Source organism: Delphinus delphis, chromosome 19 (genome assembly GCF_949987515.2).
Source record: "Delphinus delphis chromosome 19, mDelDel1.2, whole genome shotgun sequence".
Lineage (NCBI taxonomy): Eukaryota > Metazoa > Chordata > Mammalia > Artiodactyla > Delphinidae > Delphinus > Delphinus delphis.
In genome coordinates this window covers 10,367,373-10,388,385 of record NC_082701.1, presented here as the reverse complement: position 1 = coordinate 10,388,385, position 21,013 = coordinate 10,367,373, and the positions used below count along the sequence as shown (strand labels likewise).

Here is a 21,013-nt window from a genome sequence, read left to right as displayed (position 1 = left end):
TATTTACCTTTGTAATTAAAGTGGATCCACAGGAGAAATGGAGGGTCAGTTTAAGGGAATAGAAGCTCCAGAGATGAGCATGCCTGCCTCCCTGCAGGAAAGAACAGAGCTAGTATGTGTCTCACCTCAGCAGCTAATGGAGGTCGAGGCAGGAGGGGAGGGGAGTATCCCTGGGGGGCTGGGGAGGGCTAAAGGTGGACCACCGTTGCCGGCCCATCAGCAAGCCCATTTCCTCTGGACCATGTAGTTCATGGCTTTGGAAGGTAGCTCCCCACATTCTTAGAGGACTGTGACCAGGAGTTTGTTGGGTGACAGGACCTAGGCCCCCCCAGGCAGGAGGAAGCCAGGGAGTCAGCAGGGGTGGTGGCTGGGCTCGTCCTTGGCCCCAGCGAGCGTGGCGTGGAGCTCTACCCTGAAGCAGAAGATGAAAGTCTTGCCCTTGGTTTGGACTCAGTGCCAATCCCAGCAGCACCACTGTCCTGGGATGTGCAGGAGGGTCTCCCTCTCCCAGGGCCCTGGGAAAGAGGGTTGCAGGAAGGGAGAGGGAGAGAGCGAGGGACACTGGCCCTGAGCTGCAGCGCCACTGAGGCTGGAAACCTGCAAGCCTAGGAGGCCAAGCCAACTGCCAGCTGCTGACCTCGGGCGGCCCCGGCCATCCAGGTGCCGACTCAGCACCTCCCCGAGTCTGCCCCGGGAGCTGCCATCACCAGGGGAAGGTGGAGAACCCCATTAAAGGCCGCTGGCTTCTGTCGGCCTCAGCTTCCGCTGCCTCTGATTTCCCCCCGTGGTTCAAATTAACATGGCCTTACCCCTGAGTCCAGCTGGCGGGGACAGCACTCTGGAGAGAAAAATGGGGGAGTGTGGCGAGGGCTACGTCTTGGAACAGCTGTGGCAGGATAGATGTTGGAGTGTCCAAGTGTCCCTCGTGGTGTCATTAGTGTCCTCCAGCCCTGGCTGGGCGGGGCCTCACCATGTGGGCCTGGGGCACTGTCACCCTAGATGCCCCCTCCATGACTACTCTGTGCTCCCCTTACACCCACCCCCAACACACACACTCACACACACACACACACACACACACACACACATGACCACACAGCCACCTGACTGCCCGTTTCCTGTTCTGGGGACAGGACCGTGACCAGAATGGCTGGGAAGCATGTGGGCCCAGGAAGGATCTACAGGGAAAGACCTGGCAAGAGGTCAAGTTTCAGAAGGGTCAGCTAAGAAGGGGAGGGTCGGGCAGATGCAGCACAGGGACAGGGAAGTCAGCAAAGTCCACTCTGGGCCGTCAGAAAAGGCCACCTGCCCTCCAGCATGGCGGATGGTCCCTGCCCAGGGTGGAAGGCTCTGGGCACACAGGTCTTGTCCAGGCCCTACCTGGAGCTGGAACAGGGTAAGGTAGGGCCCAGGGAGCAGGTGTTACCCCTTCCACCACATCAGCCTGTAAGCCCAACCATTTCCCCAGAATGTCTAGCCCATGGCGAGACCCAGAGTGGACATTGCCTGGGCAATGGGCACATCCGAGCATCAGGCCCAGTCAAACAGTGGCCTTGTCAGTATGCGGAAACCACGCAGGGATGGCTGGCTTCACAGGGACATGGCTGGTACATTGCTGCCCACGGCCTGGACCAACACTGCACGGGGCCCAAGTCCTAGAGCTGCTGAAAGGGCTCAGGAGTGGCCCCTGGTGACAGCAGACCAGTGGCCCCTGGTGGCAGCTATGAGTCTTCCCAGGACAGGAGGGCGGTGCCCTGAGAGCTCGCCCTGGGCACTACTGATGTTTCAGGGCCCAGCTTCCTGAAGTTCCGTCTCTATCCCCAGGACCCTCAGATAGGGCGAGGGATGGGCTGGACAGCTAGGGGGCCCTCCCTGGATCTACGTCCGAGGTCAGCACGCACGAGTCTGGCTGTGAACCTGGACCCCAGGGCCATGTGTCCCAGATTGAGGGGAGGGGCCTGCTATGGCAGGGGGCCCCTGAGAGCAAGTGGCACTCCTTACCTGCTGCCACCACGGGACAGGGTTGTGAAGAGGAGGGATCAGTGCTGGGCAGCAGCTGGCCTCCTCCAGACCTCAGGGTCCCTGCTCCCTGACTCCAGGATACCTGAGCCCTCCTGGAAAGTCGCCCTCACTCTCATGAACTTTAAAGCTCCCTGCATGATTGCTGGGAGCCCACTGAGCCTGGGTGTTAGGGGCCCAACAGTGACCGAGTCCCGATGGCATAGCTGCATGCTTCCACCCGGCGGGCACCTGCGACATTTCCTCTAGTTACTAATGACTTAGCAGAGTCCGGACACACGGCGGACAGAAGGCTGCTTCCTGAGTTTGTTCTCAGGGGCTGTGTGGGGAGGAGAAAGAGCTTGGGTCTGGGAATCTGATCTGGATCCACATGTGGGTCCCTCATTCAGCTACTTCTGCTGTGTGACCTCAGGCAGGTTGTTCTACTTCACAGAGCTTCGTTGATGATAATACCGCCCCCCAACCCTGCCCTGCCTCCTGTACCATAGTTGGGAGAATCGAAGTTGTATGAGTGTGTAAACCACCTAGGAGAGTGCCTGGCACACAGTAGGTGTTCAGCGAACATCCTGGAGCCTCCCGTGCTCAGCCACATGGCTGGGCTTTTATGGCAACAACTACCTACCCAGCTGGACACAAACCACAGGGCCTGTGATGATATTCCAGAGATGTCCCCCCAGCTCCAGCAACACATCCCAGAGCAGCAAATCGGGACTATTGCCAACTGGTTCAAATGTGGCTTTTTAAATATATATATCTTTCTTTGTGATAAAAAATTTTTTTTCATTTAATTAACAATGTTGACATTGTGCCTAGACACCCTGCCAGAGAAAGTGGCTATAAAGTAAACATTAAATCTTTAATGGTCCATAAAGAAATATTCGTTTCTGGTTATGTATATAGTGGATATAAATAGATAAAGAGAGGGCTTTTTTCATCTGGGAAGCAGACTTTTTTTAACCTCAGCTGGATAATCTTGTTAAGTGAATGTAATTAAAAGTTAAATTAGGGACTTCCCTGGCACTCCAGTGGTTCAGACTTCACCTTCCAATGCAGGGGGTGCCGGTTCGATCCCTGGTCGGGGACCTAATATCCCGCATGCCTCACAGCCAAAAAAAACCAAAACATAAAATGTAAGCAATATTGTAACAAATTCAATAAAGACTTTAAAAATGGCGCCCACATTCCGGGGCTTCCCTGGTGGTGCAGTGGTTGAGAGTCCGCTTGCCGATGCAGGAGACACGGGTTCATGCCCCGGTCCGGGAAGATCCCACATGCCGTGAAGCGGCTGGGCCCGTGAGCCATGGCCACTGAGCCTGCGCGTCCGGAGCCTGTGCTCCGCAACGGGAGAGGCCACGACAGTGAGAGGCCCGCGTACCGCAAAAAAAAAAAAAAAAAAAAAAAAAAGGCCCACATTCCAAAAAAAAAATTAAATTAATCCGCGTCCTCCCCCGGCTTTGTCTGGGGTGTAGTGGGAGATGGGGTGCTGAGGGAGGGAGGAAGTTGACTCTGTCTGGCTTTAACCCCTCTTTGGGAAACGCTGGGTGTTGGCTCAGGAGGAGGCGCCACGTCTCCCGCTAAGGCATCCATCGGCCACCAGAATCCAGAATCCACTTGGGCCTGGCCAGGCTTGGGCTTCACGTTTCCTGGCTGCCTTCCCAAACTGCATCCCATGGGAGGGTCGGCAGCTTGAGACACCGTCCCGAGAGGCAGAGGTGGCTCAGGGAGCAATTTTGCTGAGCTCCAGGCTCCAAGGAGAGCACAGCCGACGTAGGGCTCAGGGTGGGCTCACACCAACTGGTGTCCCGGGGGGGTGGGGGTGGGGGCGGGGAGTGAGAGAGAGAGGGAGAGAGATTGGCTGGAAGTGGTAAACAGAGCCAGGATTCTGGGAGTCTGGGGCCTTTCCCCTAAGAGGAGCGTGTTAGTTTCTTATTGCTGCTGTAACACACTTAGTGACTTAAAGCCACACGGATGTATTATCTCACAGTTCTGGAGGCCAGAAGTCTGAGATGGGTCTCACTGGCCCCAAATCAAGGCGTCAGTGGGGCTGTGCTCCTCTGGAGGCTCTGGGGAGAATCTATTTCCTTGCCTCTTCCAGCTTCCAGAGGCCGCTGCATTCCTTGGCCGTGGCCCCTTCCACTTTCTTCAAAGCCAGCAATGGTGGGTAGAGACTTTCTCACATCTCATCACATCACTTGGACCTCCTCTCCCGCCTTCCTCTTCCACACGTGACGACCCTGTGATTACACTGGGTTTACCTGGAGAATCTAGGATGATCTATGTCAAGGTCAGTTGATTAGCAACCTCAATTCCATCTACTACCTTAATCCCTCTTTGCCACATAGACTAACATAATCACAGGTCCCCATGGCCAGGACTCGGACATCTCAGTGCAGGTGGTGAGGGCCATCGTTCTGCAGACCACAGGGCCTCTCCCTTTTTACTCCTTGGGACAGACTATTGCGATCACAGCCTCCCCCCAAAATGCATGTAAACTTGGGGCATCTCTTCAGTCTGCTGAATTATAGCTTCATACAGACATCTGCATGTTCTAATCCTAAGTTGCCTGAGGTGAGAAGATGACCTGGGATTACGGAGTGAAACAAACTTCTCTAATTAGGGGGAATGTCCAAAGGCCTGGGGTTGATGATGCTTTCAAAGTAGAACAATCCTGAGTGGTCCCATATGGGGTTAGGGCCCAGGAAGTGGGTGGGAGTTGTTTGAGGGAGGATAAGGAATCTGGGAGAAGAGGTGCAGATGACATAGGTACTGGGTGAATGCCCTTCACAAGCAAATTCCTCCCACTCACTCAGCAATGTGTGCCTGACCTCACCGGGGTCAGGGGGGCCTCCTGGGAGGTGGTGCTGGCCGAGGTCAGAGGTGGGACTACAGCCTCAGAGGGGAGGCTTGCAGCAGGAGAGGGCTGCAAGCAGAAGGAAAGCAGGTGCAAAGTCCCTGTGGCCGGAGGAAGCTTGGTGTGCTCAAGAAACTGACGAGAGACGCGAGGCTGGAGCACAGGGGAAAGGACAAGGGCAGCAGCAGAGGTGGGCAGGGCCAGACCATGTGGGACTGTGCATGCCAGTCGAGCCGCTCTGAGGAGCAGTGGAAGTGTGTTAAGGGGAGGGGGGGGCATGTTCAGATTTACGTCATGAAAGTCACCCAGTCTCCCTGGCTGTTGAGTGGGAGCTGGGGTGAATTCCGGAGACCATTTGGGGGCTGGTCCAGGTAAGAAGTGATGGCCTTTGGGGCCAGGGAAGTGGCATGTGGCATAGAGGTAGACAGAAGTAGATGACTCCAGAGGCATTCTGGAGGCCAAATTGGCAGAATCTGTGATGGACAGGATGATGGGGCATGAGGGAGGCCAGGGTGCCCCCCCAGGTGACCTGCTCACTTGGCTGGGCGATGGCTCCATTTACTGAAATGGAACCGCTGAGACAGGACCAGGAGCTTGGACATGTCGGGTTGGAGGAGGGGAGATGCAGGTTTGAGTTGGCTGGTTGAGTTGTCCTGACCCTCAGGGACCTCAGCTGGAGGTACCAAGTACAGCATCCCTGGGATGCAGGTGGTGGCTGCAGCCAGAGTGTTGATGGAGTTGAACGGGGGAAAAGGTAAAGGGTTAAGAAGAGAAAGGGTCTGGATTGAGCCCTGGGGTACCCACTAGAGGAGGCAAGGGGGCTGGAGTGGCAGGAAGATGACCAGGAGCATGTGGGGCCAGCCTAGGAGGCTTGAGGGTCTGGTCAACAGGCTCCCATCCTACTGAGAGATTAAGAAAGACGAGGCTGACACAGACAACCTGATAATTCAGTTGAGGGAGAGTTTATGGGTGGGGGCAAAGGAACAGGTCTTTGCAGGCACAAACAAGTGCATTGTGGACCCACAGGACTCTCTCCTTGACGGAGAGTAGATCTGTGATGGGGAGCTGCAGGGGAGGCAGGGGTGAAGAGGTGGGTTGGCACCAGGTGTGAGCAGCCTCAGGGAGGTCTGAACCTTCCCCAAGCCTGTGGGGCACTGTCAGGTGTGTGAGAGGGTCAGGTTTGCAACGAAGCAGACCCATCTGGCCACACATTGGGGCTGGACTCATGGAGGGTCCAGACCAAGTTCAGAGGCTGCACAGAGTTCTGGGGAGAGAAGGGGCCCTTAGCCAGGTGGTGAGGAACAAACAGGTACAAAGGTGCTGACTAGGGAGAATGGACAGAACCCAGGAAGACAATTTGGGGGAGAACGAGGGAGGGGGACAAATGAGAATGCCCAGACGTTCCAAGTCTGAGTACTGGATCAGTGTCAGCACCATTGGCTGAACTAGGAGATGCAGGGGCTGGGGGGTTTCTCAGGAGGGGCGATCACCCCTTCTCTGCCCCACACCTTGAGTTTGCATGTTTCCTGGCATAAATAACCAGGTAGTAATGTCCAGAAGGGACCTGGGGATGCTGGGCTGGACACCTTGATGTCGGAGTTCTTGGAGGACAGATGGTGGATGGAACCAGGGCACAGAGAAGATGATCCAGGCATGTGTCACTGGGAAGAAAGGGGGCAAATGGGAGGGAAGCTGGGGAGCCACTAAGGAGGCTGAGTGGGCAGTTAGGGAGCACAGAGAGTCCAGGAGGGGGGTGTCTGTCCAAGGAGCCTTGTGGGGAACACTTCCTGTGACACATCAACTCTGCTCCCTTGTTTCTATAAATCAGACGTCCTTCAAGCGAGACAGGGTGTGTGTAAGCCTCACCCGACACGTGTGTCCACTGAAGCAGACATTCATTCAGCACTGACCAACCATGGTCTTCCCGTGATGACTCATCCGCCCACACCTCAAAATCAGCTAGTTGAACAGTCCTCATCAGGGCCTCCTCCTACAACGAAAGTCATTTTTGTTATTACTATTTTTTTTACCATCTTTATTGGAGTATAGTTGCTTTACAGTGGTGTGTTAGTTTCTGCTTTATAACAAAGTGAATCAGCTATACGTATACATATATCCCCATATCTCCTCCCTCTTGCGTCTCCCTCACACCCTCCCTATCCCACCCCTCTAGGTGGACACAAAGCACCGAGCTGATCTCCCTGTGCGATGCAGCTGCTTCCCACTAGCTATCTATTTTACGTTTGGTAGTGTATATATGTCCACGCCACTCTCTCACTTCGCCCCAGCTTACCCTTCCCCCTCCCCGTGTCCTCAAGTCCATTCTCTACATCTACGTCTTTATTCCTGTCTTGCCCCTAGGTTCTTCAGAACTTTTTTTTTCTTTTAGATTCCATATATATGTGTTAGCATATGGTATTTGTTTTTCTCTTTCTGACTTACTTCACTCTGTATGACAGTCTCTAGGTTCATCCACTTCACTACAAATAAATCAATTTTGTTTCTTTTTTTGGCTGAGTAATATTCCATTTATATATGTGCCACATCTTCTTTATCCATTCATCTGTTGATGGACACTTAGGTTGCTTCCATGTCCTGGCTATTGTAAATAGAGCTGCAATGAACATTGTGGTTCATGACTCTTTTTGAATTATGGTTCTCTCAGGGTACATGCCCAGTAGTGGGATTGCTGGATCATATGGTACTTCTATTTTTCGTTTTTTAAGCAACCTCCATACTGTTCTCCATAGTGGCTGTATCAATTTACATTCCCACCAACAGTGCAAGAGGGTTCCCTTTTCTCCACACCCTCTCCAGCATTTATTATTATTGATGATGGCCATTCTGACCGGTGTGAGGTGCTACCTATTGTAGTTTTGATTTGCATTTCTCTAATGATTAGTGATGTTGAGCATCCTTTCATGTGTTTGTGGCCATCTGTATATCTTCTTTGGAGGAATGTCTATTTAGATCTTCTGCCCATTTCTGGATTGGGTCATTTGTTTTATTGATATTGAGCTGCATGAGCTGCTTGTAAATTTTGGAGATTAATCCTTTGTCAGTTGCTTCGTTGGCAAATATTTTCCCCCATTCTGAGGGTTGTCTTTTCATCTTGTTTATGGTTTCCTTTGCTGTGCAAAAGCTTTTAAGTTTCATTAGGTCCCATTTGTTTATTTTTGTTTTTATTTCCATTTCTCTAGGAGGTGGGCCAAAAAGGATCTTGCTGTGATTTATGTCATAGAGTGTTCTGCCTATGTTTTCCTCTAAGAGTTTGATAGTTTCTGGCCTTACATTTAGGTCTTTAATCCATTTTGAGTTTATTTTTGTGTATGGTGTTAAGGAGCGTTCTAATTTCATTCTTTTACATGTAGCTGTCCAGTTTTCCCAGCACCACTTATTGAAGAGGCTGTCTTTTGTCCATTGTATATTCTTGCCTCCTTTATCAAAAATAAGTTGACCATATGTGTGTGGGTTTATCCCTGGGCTTTCTATCCTGTTCCATTGATCTACATTTCTGTTTTTGTGCCAGTACCATACCATCTTGATTACTATAGCTTTGTAGTAGTCTGAAGTCAGGAAGCCTGATTTCTCCAGCTCCATTTTTCTTTCTCAAGATTGCTTTGGCTGTTCGGGGTCTTTTGTGTTTCCATACAGATTGTGAAATTTTTTGTTCTAGTTCTGTGAAGAATGCCTTTGGTAGTTTGATAGGGATTGCGTTGAATCTGTAGATTGCTTTGGGCAGTATAGTCATTTTCACCATGTTGATTCTTCCTATCCAAGAACATGGTATATCTCTCCATCTGTTTGTGTCATCTTTAATTTCTTTCATCAGTGTCTTATAGTTTTCTGCATACAGGTCTTTTGTCTCCTTAGGTAGGTTTATTCCTAGGTATTTTATTCTTTTTGTTGCAGTGGTAAACGGGAGTGTTTCCTGAATTTCTCTTTCAGATTTTTCATCATTAGTATATAGGAATGCAAGAGATTTCTGTGCGTTAATTTTATATCCTGCGACTTTACCAGATTCATTGGTTAGATCTAGTAGTTTTCTGGTAGCATCTTTGGAATTCTCTATGTATAGTATCATGTCATCTACAAACAGTGACAGTTTTACTTCTCCTTTTCTGATTTGGACTCCTTTTATTTCTTTTTCTTCTCTGATTGCTGTGGCTAAAACTTCCCAAACTGTGTTGAATAATAGTGGTGAGAGCGGGCAACCTGGTCTTGTTCCTGATCTTTGTGGAAATGGTTTCAGCTTTTCACCATTGAGAACGATGTTGGCTGTGGGTTTGTCATATATGGCCTTTATTATGTTGAGGTAAGTTCCCTCTATGCCTACTTTCTGGAGAGTTTTTTATCATAAATGGGTGTTGAATTTTGTCAAAAGATTTTTCTGCATCTATTGAGATGATCATATGGTTTTTCTCCTTCAATTTGTTAATATGGTTTATCACATTGATTGATTTGCATATATTGAAGAATCCTTGCATTCCTGGAATAAACCCCACTTGATCATGGTGTATGATCCTCTTAATGTACTATTGGATTCTGTCTGCTAGTATTTTGTTGAGGATTTTTGCCTCTATTCATCAGTGATACTGGTCTGTAGTTTTCTTTTTTTGTGACATCTTTGTCTGGTTTTTGTATCAGGGTGATGGTGGCCTCATAGAATGACTTTGGGAGTGTTCCTCCCTCTGCTATATTTTGGACGAGTTTGAGAAGGATAGGTGTTAGCTCTTCTCTGTTTGATAGAATTCGCCTGTGAATCCATCTTGTCCTGGGCTTTTGTTTGTTGAAAGATTTTTAATCACAGTTTCAATTTCAGTGCTTGTGATTGGTCTGTTTATTTTCTATTGCTTCCTGGTTCAGTCTCGGGAGGTTGTGCTTTTCTAAGAATTTGTCCATTTCTTCCAGGTTGTCCATTTTATTGGCATATAGTTGCTTGTAGTAATCTCTCATGATCCTTTGTATTTCTGCAGTGTCAGTTGTTACTTCTCCTTTTTCATTTCTAATTCTATTGATTTGAGTCTTGTCCCTTTTTTTCTTGATGAGTCTGGCTAATGGTTTATCAATTTTGTTTATCTTCTCAAAGAACCAGCTTTTAGTTTTATCGATCTTAGCTCTTGTTTCCTTCATTTCTTTTTCATTTATTTCTGATCTGATCTTTATGATTTCTTTCCTTCTGCTAACTTTGGGGTTTTTTTTGTTGTTGTTGTTCTTTCTCTAATTGCTTTAAGTGTAAGGTTAGGTTGTTTATTTGAGATATTTCTTGTTTCTTGAGGTAGGATTGTATTGCTATAAACTTCCCTCTTAGAACTGCTTCTGCTGCATCCCATATGTTTTGGGTCGTCATGTTTTTCATTGTCATTTGTTTCTAGGTAGTTTTTCATTTCCTCTTTGATTTCTTTGATGATCTCTTAGTTATTTGGTAGTGTATTGTTTAGCCTCCTGTGTTTGTATTTTTTACAGATTTTTTTCCCCGTAATTGATGTCTAGTCTCATAGCGTTGTGGTCGGAAAAGACACTTGATATGATTTCAATTTTCTTAAATTTATCAAGGCTTGATTTGTGACCCAAGATGTGATCTATCCTGGAGAATGTTCCATGAGCACTTGAGAAGAAAGTGTATTCTGTTGTTTTTGGATGGAATGTCCTATAAATATCAATTAAGTCCGTCTTTTTTAATGTATCATTTAGAGCTTGTGTTTCCTTACTTATTTTCATGTTGGATGATCTGTCCCTTGGTGAAAGTGAGGTGTTAAAGTCCCCTACTATGATTGTGTTACTGTCGATTTCCCCTTTTATGGCTATTAGCATTTGCCTTAAGTATTGAGGTGCTCCTATGTTGGGTGCATAAATATTTACAATTGTTATATCTTCTTCTTGGATTGATCCCTTGATCATTATGTAGTGTCCTTCTTTGTCTCTTGTAATAGTCTTTATTTTAAAGTCTGTTTTGTCTGATATGAGAATTGCTACTCCAGCTTTCTTTTGATGTCCATTTGCATGGAATATCTTTTTCCATCCCCTCACTTTCAGTCTGTATGTGTCCCTAGGTCTGAAGTGGGTCTCTTGTAGACAGCATATATACGGGTCTTGTTTCTGTATCCATTCAGCCAGTCTGTCTTTTGGTTGGAGCATTTAATCCATTTACATTTAAGGTAGTTATCAATATGTGTATTCCTATTACCATTTTCTTAATTGTTTTGGGTTTGTTATTGTAGGTCTTTTCCTTCTCTTGTGTTTCCTGCCTAGAGAAGTTTCTTTAGGATTTGTTGTAAAGCTGGTTTGGTGGTGCTGAATTCTCTTAGCTTGTGCTTGTCTGTAAAGGTTTTAATTTCTCCGTCAAATCTGAATGAGATCCTTGCTGGGTAGAGTAATCTCGATTGTAGGTTTTTCCCTTTCATCACTTTAAATATGTCCTGTCACTCCCTTCTGGCTTGCAGAGTTTCTGCTGAAAGATCAGCTGTTAACCTTATGGGGATTTCTTTGTAAGTTATTTGTTGCTTTTCCCTTACTGCTTTTAATATTTTTCTATGTATTTAATTTTTGATAGCTTGATTAATATGTCTCTTGGTGTGTTTCTCCTTGGATTTATCCTGTATGGGACTCTCTGTGCTTCTTGGACTTGATCGACTATTTCCTTTCCCATATTAGGGAAGTTTTCAACTATAATCTCTTCAAATATTTCCTCATCCCTTTCTTTCTCTCTTCTTCTTCTGGGACCCCTATAATTCGAATGTTGGTGCATTTAATGTTGTCCCAGAGGTCTCTGAGACTGTACTCAATTCTTTTCATTCTTTTTTCTTTATTTTGTTCTGCAGTAGTTATTTCCACTATTTTATCTTTCAGGTCATTTATCCATTCTTCTGCCTCTGTTATTCTGCTATTGATTCCTTCTAGAGAATTTTAAATTTCATTTATTGTGTTGTTCATCATCATTTGTTTGCTCTTTAGTTCTTCTAGGTCCTTGTTAAACATTTCTTCTATTTTCTCCATTCTTTTCCCAAGATTTTTGATCATCTTTACTATCATTACTCTGAATTCTTTTTCAGGTAGACTGCCTATTTCCTCTTCATTTGTTTGGTCTGGTGGGTTTTTACCTTGCTCCTTCATCTGCTGTGTATTTCTCTGTCTTCTCATTTTGCTTAACTTACTGTGTTTGAGGTCTCCTTCTTGCAGGCTGCACGTTCGTAGTTCCCATTGTTTTTGGTCTCTGCGCTCAGTGGGTTGTGTAGGCTTCCTGGTGGAGGGAACTGGTGCCTGTGTTCTGGTGGATGAAGCTGGATCTTGTCTTTCTGGTGGGCAGTACCGAGTCCAATGGTGTGTTTTGGGGTGTCTATGAACTTACTATGATTTTAGGCAGCCTCTCTGCTAATGGGTGGGGTTGTGTTCCTGTCTTGCTTGTTGTTTGGCATAGGGTGTCCAGCACTGTAGCTTGCTGGTCGTTGAGTGGAGCTGGGTCTTAGCGTTGAGATGGAGATCTCTGAGAGAGCTTTTGCCGTTTGACATTACATGGGGCTGGGAGGTCTCTGGTGGACCAATGTCCTGAACTGGGCTCTCCCACCTCAGAGGCTCAGGCCTGACACCCGGCTGGAGCACCAAGACCCTGTCAGCCATATGGCTCAGAAGAAAAGGGAGAAAGAAAGAAAGAGAGAGAAAGAGAGAGGGAGAGGGAGGGAGGGAGGGAGGAAGAGAACAAAATAAAATAATGTTATTAAAATAAAAAATTAAAATAAATTATTAAAAATTAAAAAGGAAGAAAAAAGAAAGAAGAGAGCAACCAAACCAAGAAACAAATCCACCAATGATAACAAGTGCTAAAAACTATATTAAAAAAACAAACATAAAACCGACAGACAGAACCCTAAGACAAATGGTAAAAGCAAAGCTATACAGACAAAATCACACAAAGAAGCACACACATACACACTCACAAAAGGAGAAAAAGGAAAAAAAAATATATATATATATAAAGGAAGAGAGCAACCAAATCAATAAACACATCTATCAACAATAATAAGCTCTAAATACTAAACTAAGATAAACATAAAACCTGAAACAAATTAGATGCAGAAAGCAAACCCCAAGTCTACAGTTGCTCCCAAAGTCCACCTCCTCAATTTTAGGATGATTCATTGTCTATTCAGGGATTCCACAGATGCAGGTACATCAAGTTGATTGTGGAGATTTAATCCACTGCTCCTGAGGCTGCTGGGAGAGATTTCCCTTTCTCTTCTTTGTTCGCACAGCTCCTGGGGTTCAGCTTTGGATTTGGCCCCGCCTCTGCGTGTGGGTCGCCTGAGGGCATCTGTTCCTTGCCCCGACAGGATGGGGTTAAAGTAGCAGCTGATTAGGGGGCTCTGGCTCAGGCCTGGGGGAGGGAGGGGTATGGAATGTGGGGCGAGCCTGTGGTGGCAGAGGCCAGCGTGACATTGCAACAGCCTGAGGCGCGCCGTGTGTTCTCCCGGGGAAGTTGTCCCTGGATCGCAGGACCTTGGCAGTGGCGGGCTGCACAGGCTCCCGGGAGGGGCGGTGTGGATAGTGACCTGTGCTCGCTCACAGGCTTCTTGGTGGCGGCAGCAGCAGCCTTAGTGTCTCATGCCCGTCTGTGGTGTCCGCGCTGATAGCCGCGGCTCACGCCCATCTCTGGAGCTCGTTTAGGCAGTACTCTGAATCCCCTCTCCTCACGCACCCCAAAACAATGGTCTCTTGCCTCTTCGGCAGGTACAGACTTTTTCCCGGACTCCCTCTCGGCTAGCCATGGTGCACTAGCCCACTCCAGGCTGCGTTCACGCCGCCAACCCCCGTCCTCTCCCTGGGATCCAACCTCCGAAGCCTGAGCCTCAGCTCCCAGCCCCCACCCGCCCGGGCGGGTGAGCAGACAAGCCTCTTAGGCTGGTGAGTGATGGTCGGTACCCATCCTCTGTGCGGGAATCTCTCCTCTTTGCCCTCCGCACCCCTGCGGCTGCGCTCTCCTCCGCGGCTCCGAAGCTCCTCCCCACCGCCCACCCGCCGTCTCCGCCCTGTGAAGGGGCTTCTAGTGTGTGGAAAGCCTTCCTCCTTCACAGCTCCCTCCCACTGGTGCAGGTCCCGTCCCTATCCTTTTGTCTCTGTTTATTCTTTTTTCTTTTGCCCTACCCAGGTACGTGGGGAGTTTCTTGCCTTCTGGGAGGTCTGAGGTCTTCTGCCAGCGTTCAGTAGGTGTTCTGTAGGAGGTGTTCCACATGTAGATGTATTTTTGATGTATTTGTGGGGAGGAGGGTGATCCCCACGTCTTACTCCTCCGCCATCTTGAAGCTCTCCCCCCATTTTTGTTATTACTATTTAGAGTCCTGACCATTAGCCTCAGGACCTCAGGGATGTATGCATAAAGACACAAATGACCATCCTCTCCATCCATCTCAGTAAAGGCTTTTGGTGAGCAGAAGACAGCGGCCATCTATTATTAAATAGGCCCAATTGTCGATATGGGCACAATCCCCAATTACCTGCTTGTCAACAAGGGTTAGTCTCAGGCAGACGCTCCCAGGGACATGGGTCTGATAGAAGTCCAGGTTCACTTTTTACTTCTGAGGCCGATTCCAGTAGGAGACTCTGAAATTGGTAAAGTGGGCAGAGATGGGTTAATCCCAAAAGGTAATTGCTGAGCAGTAATAGTCTTTTTGAGGAGGTCTGACAGTGGCAATCGGGTCGAGCCAGCAGCCTCTAAGGTGCGCCAAGCGCTAACTGACTCTTCCCCCACCCTCAGGGGAGCACTTGAGTGTCACCCCCTAAAACCGGATCCCTCCTGCAAGAGCCAGGACGCTGAGGGAGAAACCAGCGAGTGCAGCTGGGAGGATGAGTCTGGCAGGTGTTAAGGGGACCCAGGATGTGTTTGAATCAGGTGGGATAGGACACACAGACACGAAAATGCCTGCCATGCCAGGAGAAGACTTTATACTCACAGTTCCCTAGATACAGGAGGCATGCCACACAGGGCAATGTGGGGAAGCACCAGGATGGGTCAGAAGACAGAGGGAGCCGGAAAATGTGGGCAAGAGCCTGGACTGTGGTTTCCAAGGGAACAGACAGGTGAGGCAGGGTGAGCAGGCTTAGGTTGGGCTAGTTGAGTAATTTCAGTGGGTTCTGGGCATACGGACTGTGCCAAGTTGTCTGATACCTGGCCCTGGGGTGGTTAGGGCAGGTGGACAGTGGCCTGGAGTGTGAGAGCCCCGTAGAGGAGGTGTGGGTGTGGGCTCTGGGTTGGTTGGTTTGTACATGCAGGATGGGCTGGGGGAGTTGTCTGCCATCTCTAGGAATTAGCCAGCGCTGGGAGAGATGGTCCCTCCAGGGTGAGGGAGGCCCCAGGTATGAAGCATCAGGTTACAGAAGATAAAAGACATGGTTATGCAGCAGGGTTGGAGCAGGGCCACCCAGGACGCACTGAACAGAGGGAAGTGTGGGTGTGGGCTCTGACTTGACTCACAGCTCAGTACCTCCCCCTGCCCCCGGATCTGCAGCCCGAGCACAAATGCGTGACTTTGAGGACCTAAGCGCTCCTCGGCCACCGGCGTTCCAGCAGCAGGTGGTGGTTGGCTGTGCCCGAGGTCCCAGGCTTCACGGCCGTTGCAGCCGTGGGTTTTCAGGGCTTGGTGGTTTAGAGGTTTCAGGTGTCCTTTGTCAGCTGAAAGAAAGGGAAGGCCTGCGACATTGCCGACCCAGGGGAGGGGGCCTTGCCGTGGCCACGCTGGCAGGAAGATCCCTCCCCAGCCTGTGGTGGCAAGTCCCAGCTCAGAAATAGGACCCGGCAGGAAGGGGGTCCTCCTGCCAAAGACAGGGCAGCCTTGGTTTCACTTTTAAAACTCATTACCTCGGGGCTTCCCTGGTGGCACAGTGGTTAAGAATCCGCCTGCCAATGCAGGGGACACGGGCTCGAGCCCTGGTCCGGGAGGATCCCACATGCTGCAGAGCAACTAAACCCGTGCGTCACAACTACTGAGCCCGCGCACCACAGCTACCGAAGCCCACACACTCTAGAGCCCATGCTCCGCAACAAGAGAAGCCACCACAATGAGAAGCCCGCGCACCACAACGAAGAGTAGCCCCTGCTCGCTGCAACTAGAGAAAGCCTATGCGCAGCAACGAAGACCCAACGCAGCCAAAAATAAATACAAATAATAAATAAATAAAACTCACTACCTCATTACTGGGGTGAAATCCTCCCCAGTAATGCGCCAGGTGTCATGCTAAAGCCTGTTCTCCTTTACTCCTCACAAAGGCACCATGGGGGCTGCACTGTTGTCATCCCACTTTACAGGTGAGTAAACTAAGGCACTCAGAGGTTGAGAAACTTGCCAAAGGTTTCCCAGTCATCCCAGGTGGGACCGGATTGTGGATTAACCTCCAACATAAGCGGCCAGCACAACCAGGGACTTCTCTCCCCTTTGGGGAGCGGGAAAAAGCTGAAGATACCTCATCCCAAGATTTTTCCTAAGATGGACAATCTCTGCCTGACTTTTCTCTATTTCTTCAAGCGATTATCTAGTTGTGTTAAAGTCAAACAGTACGGTTCTGTACTCTGCACATCTTCCTCGTGGCATTTACAGAAGGCACTAGTGGAGGAGGACGGGGCTGGCTGCACTTCCCAGCGTGGTCCTGGGACGTTGCCTGGACTCCGCCTGGCTCCCATGGGCTGTGCAGACAGCTGTCCTGGCACCCAGCTCCCAGCCCTCTCAGCCAAGTCTCTACTTTTATAAGTAGGTTGATCGAGACAGATTTCTGAAAATCTTAGAGGAATGAACAGGTTGGTTTCTTAGGGGATTTGCTCAGGAAATGAGATTTTGCCCATCTCCCAAAGGAGAAAGGATATGTCTAAATTATTGACAGAAAAACATGCTCATCTAAGAAGCTAGTATAGCAGACCGTCTGTGTGCTGAATGGTGCTGTCTGTCCTGTGTATTAACTCAGCCCCTCCCCGGTCTCCACCACACTCCCCACCCCCGACCCGTTCTGCTCAGGGCGCAACTGGGCAGCATCCCACCCACTGCTTATGCCGAGGGGTTGTGTCCTCGGGCCAGAACTGCCCTACTAAGGAGAGGCTGTAAGTACATCATCAGGTTTCCAAGCATCACCTACAAGGCGACACATCCCAACTGTGATTTTGAACACAGCCCTGGCGGACTCTCCATGCGCAGGGGCCGCCGGCTTTTAAAGAAACAGAAGGGACAGGAGCCAAGTGGAGACTGGACGGCCGCCCAGACTTGGCCATCACTGAACTCCATTTCAGCCGAGTTTTGAAGAGAATGTGGCAGCCCCCGGCTCCCCGGGGAACAGCTCAGACAGGGCCCTTTACCTTCATTAGAAAGAACAGCCTCCTCAGCGAAATCAGACCCCAGCACACGGACGCGACCAGGAAACCAGACAAAGGTGTTCACACCCCACAGTCCGAGCTGTGCGCATTGCTGTGCCCCTCCTCCTGGAGTCGATACATGTTTGCTGAGTGAATGAGTGAATGAATGAACTTGGAGACAGGAGCTGTAACGCTGAGCACTCTTCAGGGGATACACAAGCTGGTGTGGCATCGAGGACAACTTGGAGAACATAAGCTGGCGAACGCTTCTACCTGGTATCCCCATCGTGTCCCATAGACGGTTTTGCATCCATTTTCATAACCACACTAAATAAAATAGAAATGTGTCAGCAGGTAGAAGTCAAGATTAGAGAACAGAAAAAGAGAAATAGGAAGGGAAAAGACGGCTGTCGGGGCTTTGAAATACAACTAGCGAGGTTGAGCCCCATTTCTTCTCTTTTCTGAACTTGCCAGCAGCCAAAGAAAAATGGGAAACATGGCTGATTGTATGATTCTTGCTGTCTTCAAAAGTGGCTTAAAATGTTCATCGACAGATGAATAAACAAAATGTGGTCTATCCATAGTGGAATGTTAGCCTGTAAAAGGTATGAAATTCTGACACCTGCTGCAACATGGAGGAGCTGTGGGGACACTGTGCTCAGTGAAATGAGTCAGTCACGGAAAGACAAATACTGTGTGATTCCACTCAGAGGAGGTCCCTGGAGGAGTCAAATTCACAGAGACAGAAAGGAGGATGGAAGGCGCCGGGGCTGGGGGAGAGGATGGAGAGTCAGTGTTTCATGGGGACAGAGTTTCAGTTTGGGAGGATGAAGAAGTTCTGGAGATGGACGGTGGTGATGGTTGCACAGCAGTGTGAGTGTATTTACCCCTGAACAGTATACCTAAAAATGGTTAAAATGGTCAATTTTTTCTGAACAGTATACCTAAAAATGGTTAAAATGGTCAATTTTTTTACATATATTTTACCATAATAAAAAATCAAACAAAACCCCCCAAACCCCAAATAAATTAAAAAGTAGATTCAAGGGCTTCCCTGGTGGTGCAGTGGTTAAGAATCTGCCTGCCAATGTAGGGGACACGGGTTCAAGCCCTGGTTCGGGAAGATCCCACGTGCCACGGAGCAAATAAGCCTATGCACCACAACTACTAAGCCTGTGCTCTAGAGCCCCCGAGCCACAACTACTGAGCCTGAGTGCCACAACTACTGAAGCCCGCATGCCTAGAGCCCATGCTCCACAACAAGAGAAGCCACTGCAATGAGAAGCCCATGCACCACAATGAAGAATAGCCCCCGCTCGCCGCAACTAGAGAAAGCCCGCATGCAGCAACAAAGACCCAACACAGCCAAAAATATATAAATTTATTTTTTTAAAAAAAGTGGATACAAAATACCCGTCAAGGGAACAGTGGTTTTCCTGGGGTTTTTCAGCCTGAAAGATGTTTCTCAGGATCCGTTTGCAAGACACCAGCGTGCCGTGCAGCATCCTCCTCGGACCACAGCTCAGCTGTGGCCTCTCCATCCCTCTAGTTTGCATTAGAAAGAACAGCTCTCTCGGAGGGGTGACCATTAGAGAGTGGGCATCATCAGAATGACGTCACAGAGGGCCAGTGAGTAGGAGGAAGGGCTGCTGGGGTCTGGGCCCAGGCTGCTCAGGCCAGGACAAGAGAGGTGCAGCATGGGTTGGGGCAAATGTCATGATCGTTCTAAGGCGTTTGGAGAAGGCTGGCAGATTAGTGTCCTGGGGCTGCCGTCACACATTTCCACAAACTATGGGGCTTACAGCACCTGAAATTATTCTCTCACAATTCTGGTGGCCAGAAGCCTGAAATAAAGGTGTCAGCAGGTCCACGATCCCTCCAAAGGCTCTAGGGGAGGATCCTTCCTGTCTCTTCCAGCTTCTGGAGGCCCAGGCTTTGCTTGGCTTGTGGCCACATCACTCTAGTCCCTGCCTCTGTTGTCACATGGCCTCTCTGTGCCTGTGTCTGCCCCTTTTCTGGTTCTTATGGGGACACTCTCATTGGACTTAAGACCTACCTAATCCAGGATGATCTCATCTTCACCCTTAACTGGCTGCATCTGCAAAGACCCTCTCTCCCATTCTGAGGTTCCAGGGGGACACACATTTCTGGGGGTACCATTCTACCCAGTGCAGCTGGCATCTCCTCCATGGGCTGACAGCCAAGTGGGTTCCGTAGACTTGCTGAAATAACCCACTGCGGGGCTCTTGGCGATAGGGATTGTGTGTTGGAAAGCTCCTCAGGGAGGAGGTGACACCCCTACTCTCCCACGTTTCCTCTGTGACCCTGGCCCCTGGATGGTTTCCGTGTCCACAGCAGGTTCTCTGGTCCCTGCCCCACACCATCTGCCATCTGCCTGGTGGCACTGGACATTCTTGTCCCAGCTTTGATCCTTCGGAGCTGTGTCCACCTTGGGAAAACTCCCTCCCTGGGCCTCACTTTCTGCTCCTGGCCAACCCTGGGACAGAAGGGTGACATGCAGTAGTGCTGGCAGACAGCTCAGATGCTGGAAATGCCACTGGCCCTGTGACCAGTGAGCTCACTCGAGTCCCATGTCCCTGCTGAGTTCAGCTAACGTGGAGAAGCACCTTCCCCAGGGCCCTCTGCACCAGCTGCCTGCTGACCTCATCCCACCAGGCAGAGCCTCCTACACAGCATGAGCAATTGACAGCATCGGGGCTGCTGGCAAAGGCCGAGGCAGCACAGGGGCCATGGGGCTGGGCCGGGTGGGGATCCTGAAGCTCAGGAGTTTGCAAAGTCCATCACAGCCGAGAGAGCCAGCTGTCCACAGGTCAGAGGAGGGACTGCCGGGGAGTCACACACAGACAGAAGGGTTTGGCAGACACTGGGCACCAAAGCCACATGCGTTCTGGGACCAGTGGAGCCACAATGGGCTGCTGGGCTTTCCCCACCCTCTGCCTGCACACTCAGCAGGTGTCAGCTGTGCTGTTACTGCTGCAGGGCCCACAGGGCCGCCCTTCGGGCAGAGGGTGAGATGGACCCACCTGCTCCCTGTGCCCTGGAGCAGGACGAAAGGCCTTGGAGGACCTTGAAGCGGGGACTGTGGCTGGGGGGGCCCTAATCTCTGCCTGGCCTTCCTGGGAGAGGGGTCTGGGCTGCTCTGAGCACAGAGAAACCTCGCTCCTGCCCTGACGCCCTGTGAGGGCCCATCGGGGGGTGGCTCTTCCCCTGGTGGCCCTGTTCCCTGTGTGCTCAGAACCCCAGTGGGCCCTGCAACCACTGATGGCCAGAACCTGCTAGAACTCCCCAGTCTCCCTTTCAGTGCCTCGGGGTCTCTGAGCCAGGAGCCAGCAGCCCTCTTCTCCCCGCCCCATCTCTTCCCTCCACTCTCGTCTCCTGTCCTCTCCTCTTCTCTCCAAAGGTGAATTTCTTTTCATAAAAAGGAAAAAAAAACACCTTTAAATTGAGGTGGATCTGGCGTTGTGATGGCCATCATCAAAAGTCGTGTTTAAGGCACCCACGATTAATTTTTTATTTATAAAACTGCACCGTTCACCTCCAGTTCCTCTTAGAGCACAAAATAGGCTATTTAATAAAATCCAAAGTAATACAGCAGGAGTAGCAGTGGACAGGCAGGGTTTTTAATGCTGCCTCAATACCATCCACCTGGCCTGTTCCTCCCCAGAAGGTCAAGGTGGGGGTGGGCACCAGGCTCTCTGAGCAGAGACCCTAAGCAGCGGCATGACCACGGTAGGCAAGGGGCCCCTGAGATCCTTCCTGGGCTGGCGACTGCACTGCAGCAATGTGTACGACGC

General features: G+C 49.8%; 1 protein-coding gene across 11 annotated transcripts in view; it reads left to right on the top strand.

The window, feature by feature from the left end:
• Nucleotides 1-21,013, top strand: part of RBFOX3 (RNA binding fox-1 homolog 3) — a 499,416-nt gene that overhangs the window by 341,301 nt on the left and 137,102 nt on the right. The window lies entirely within an intron of this gene.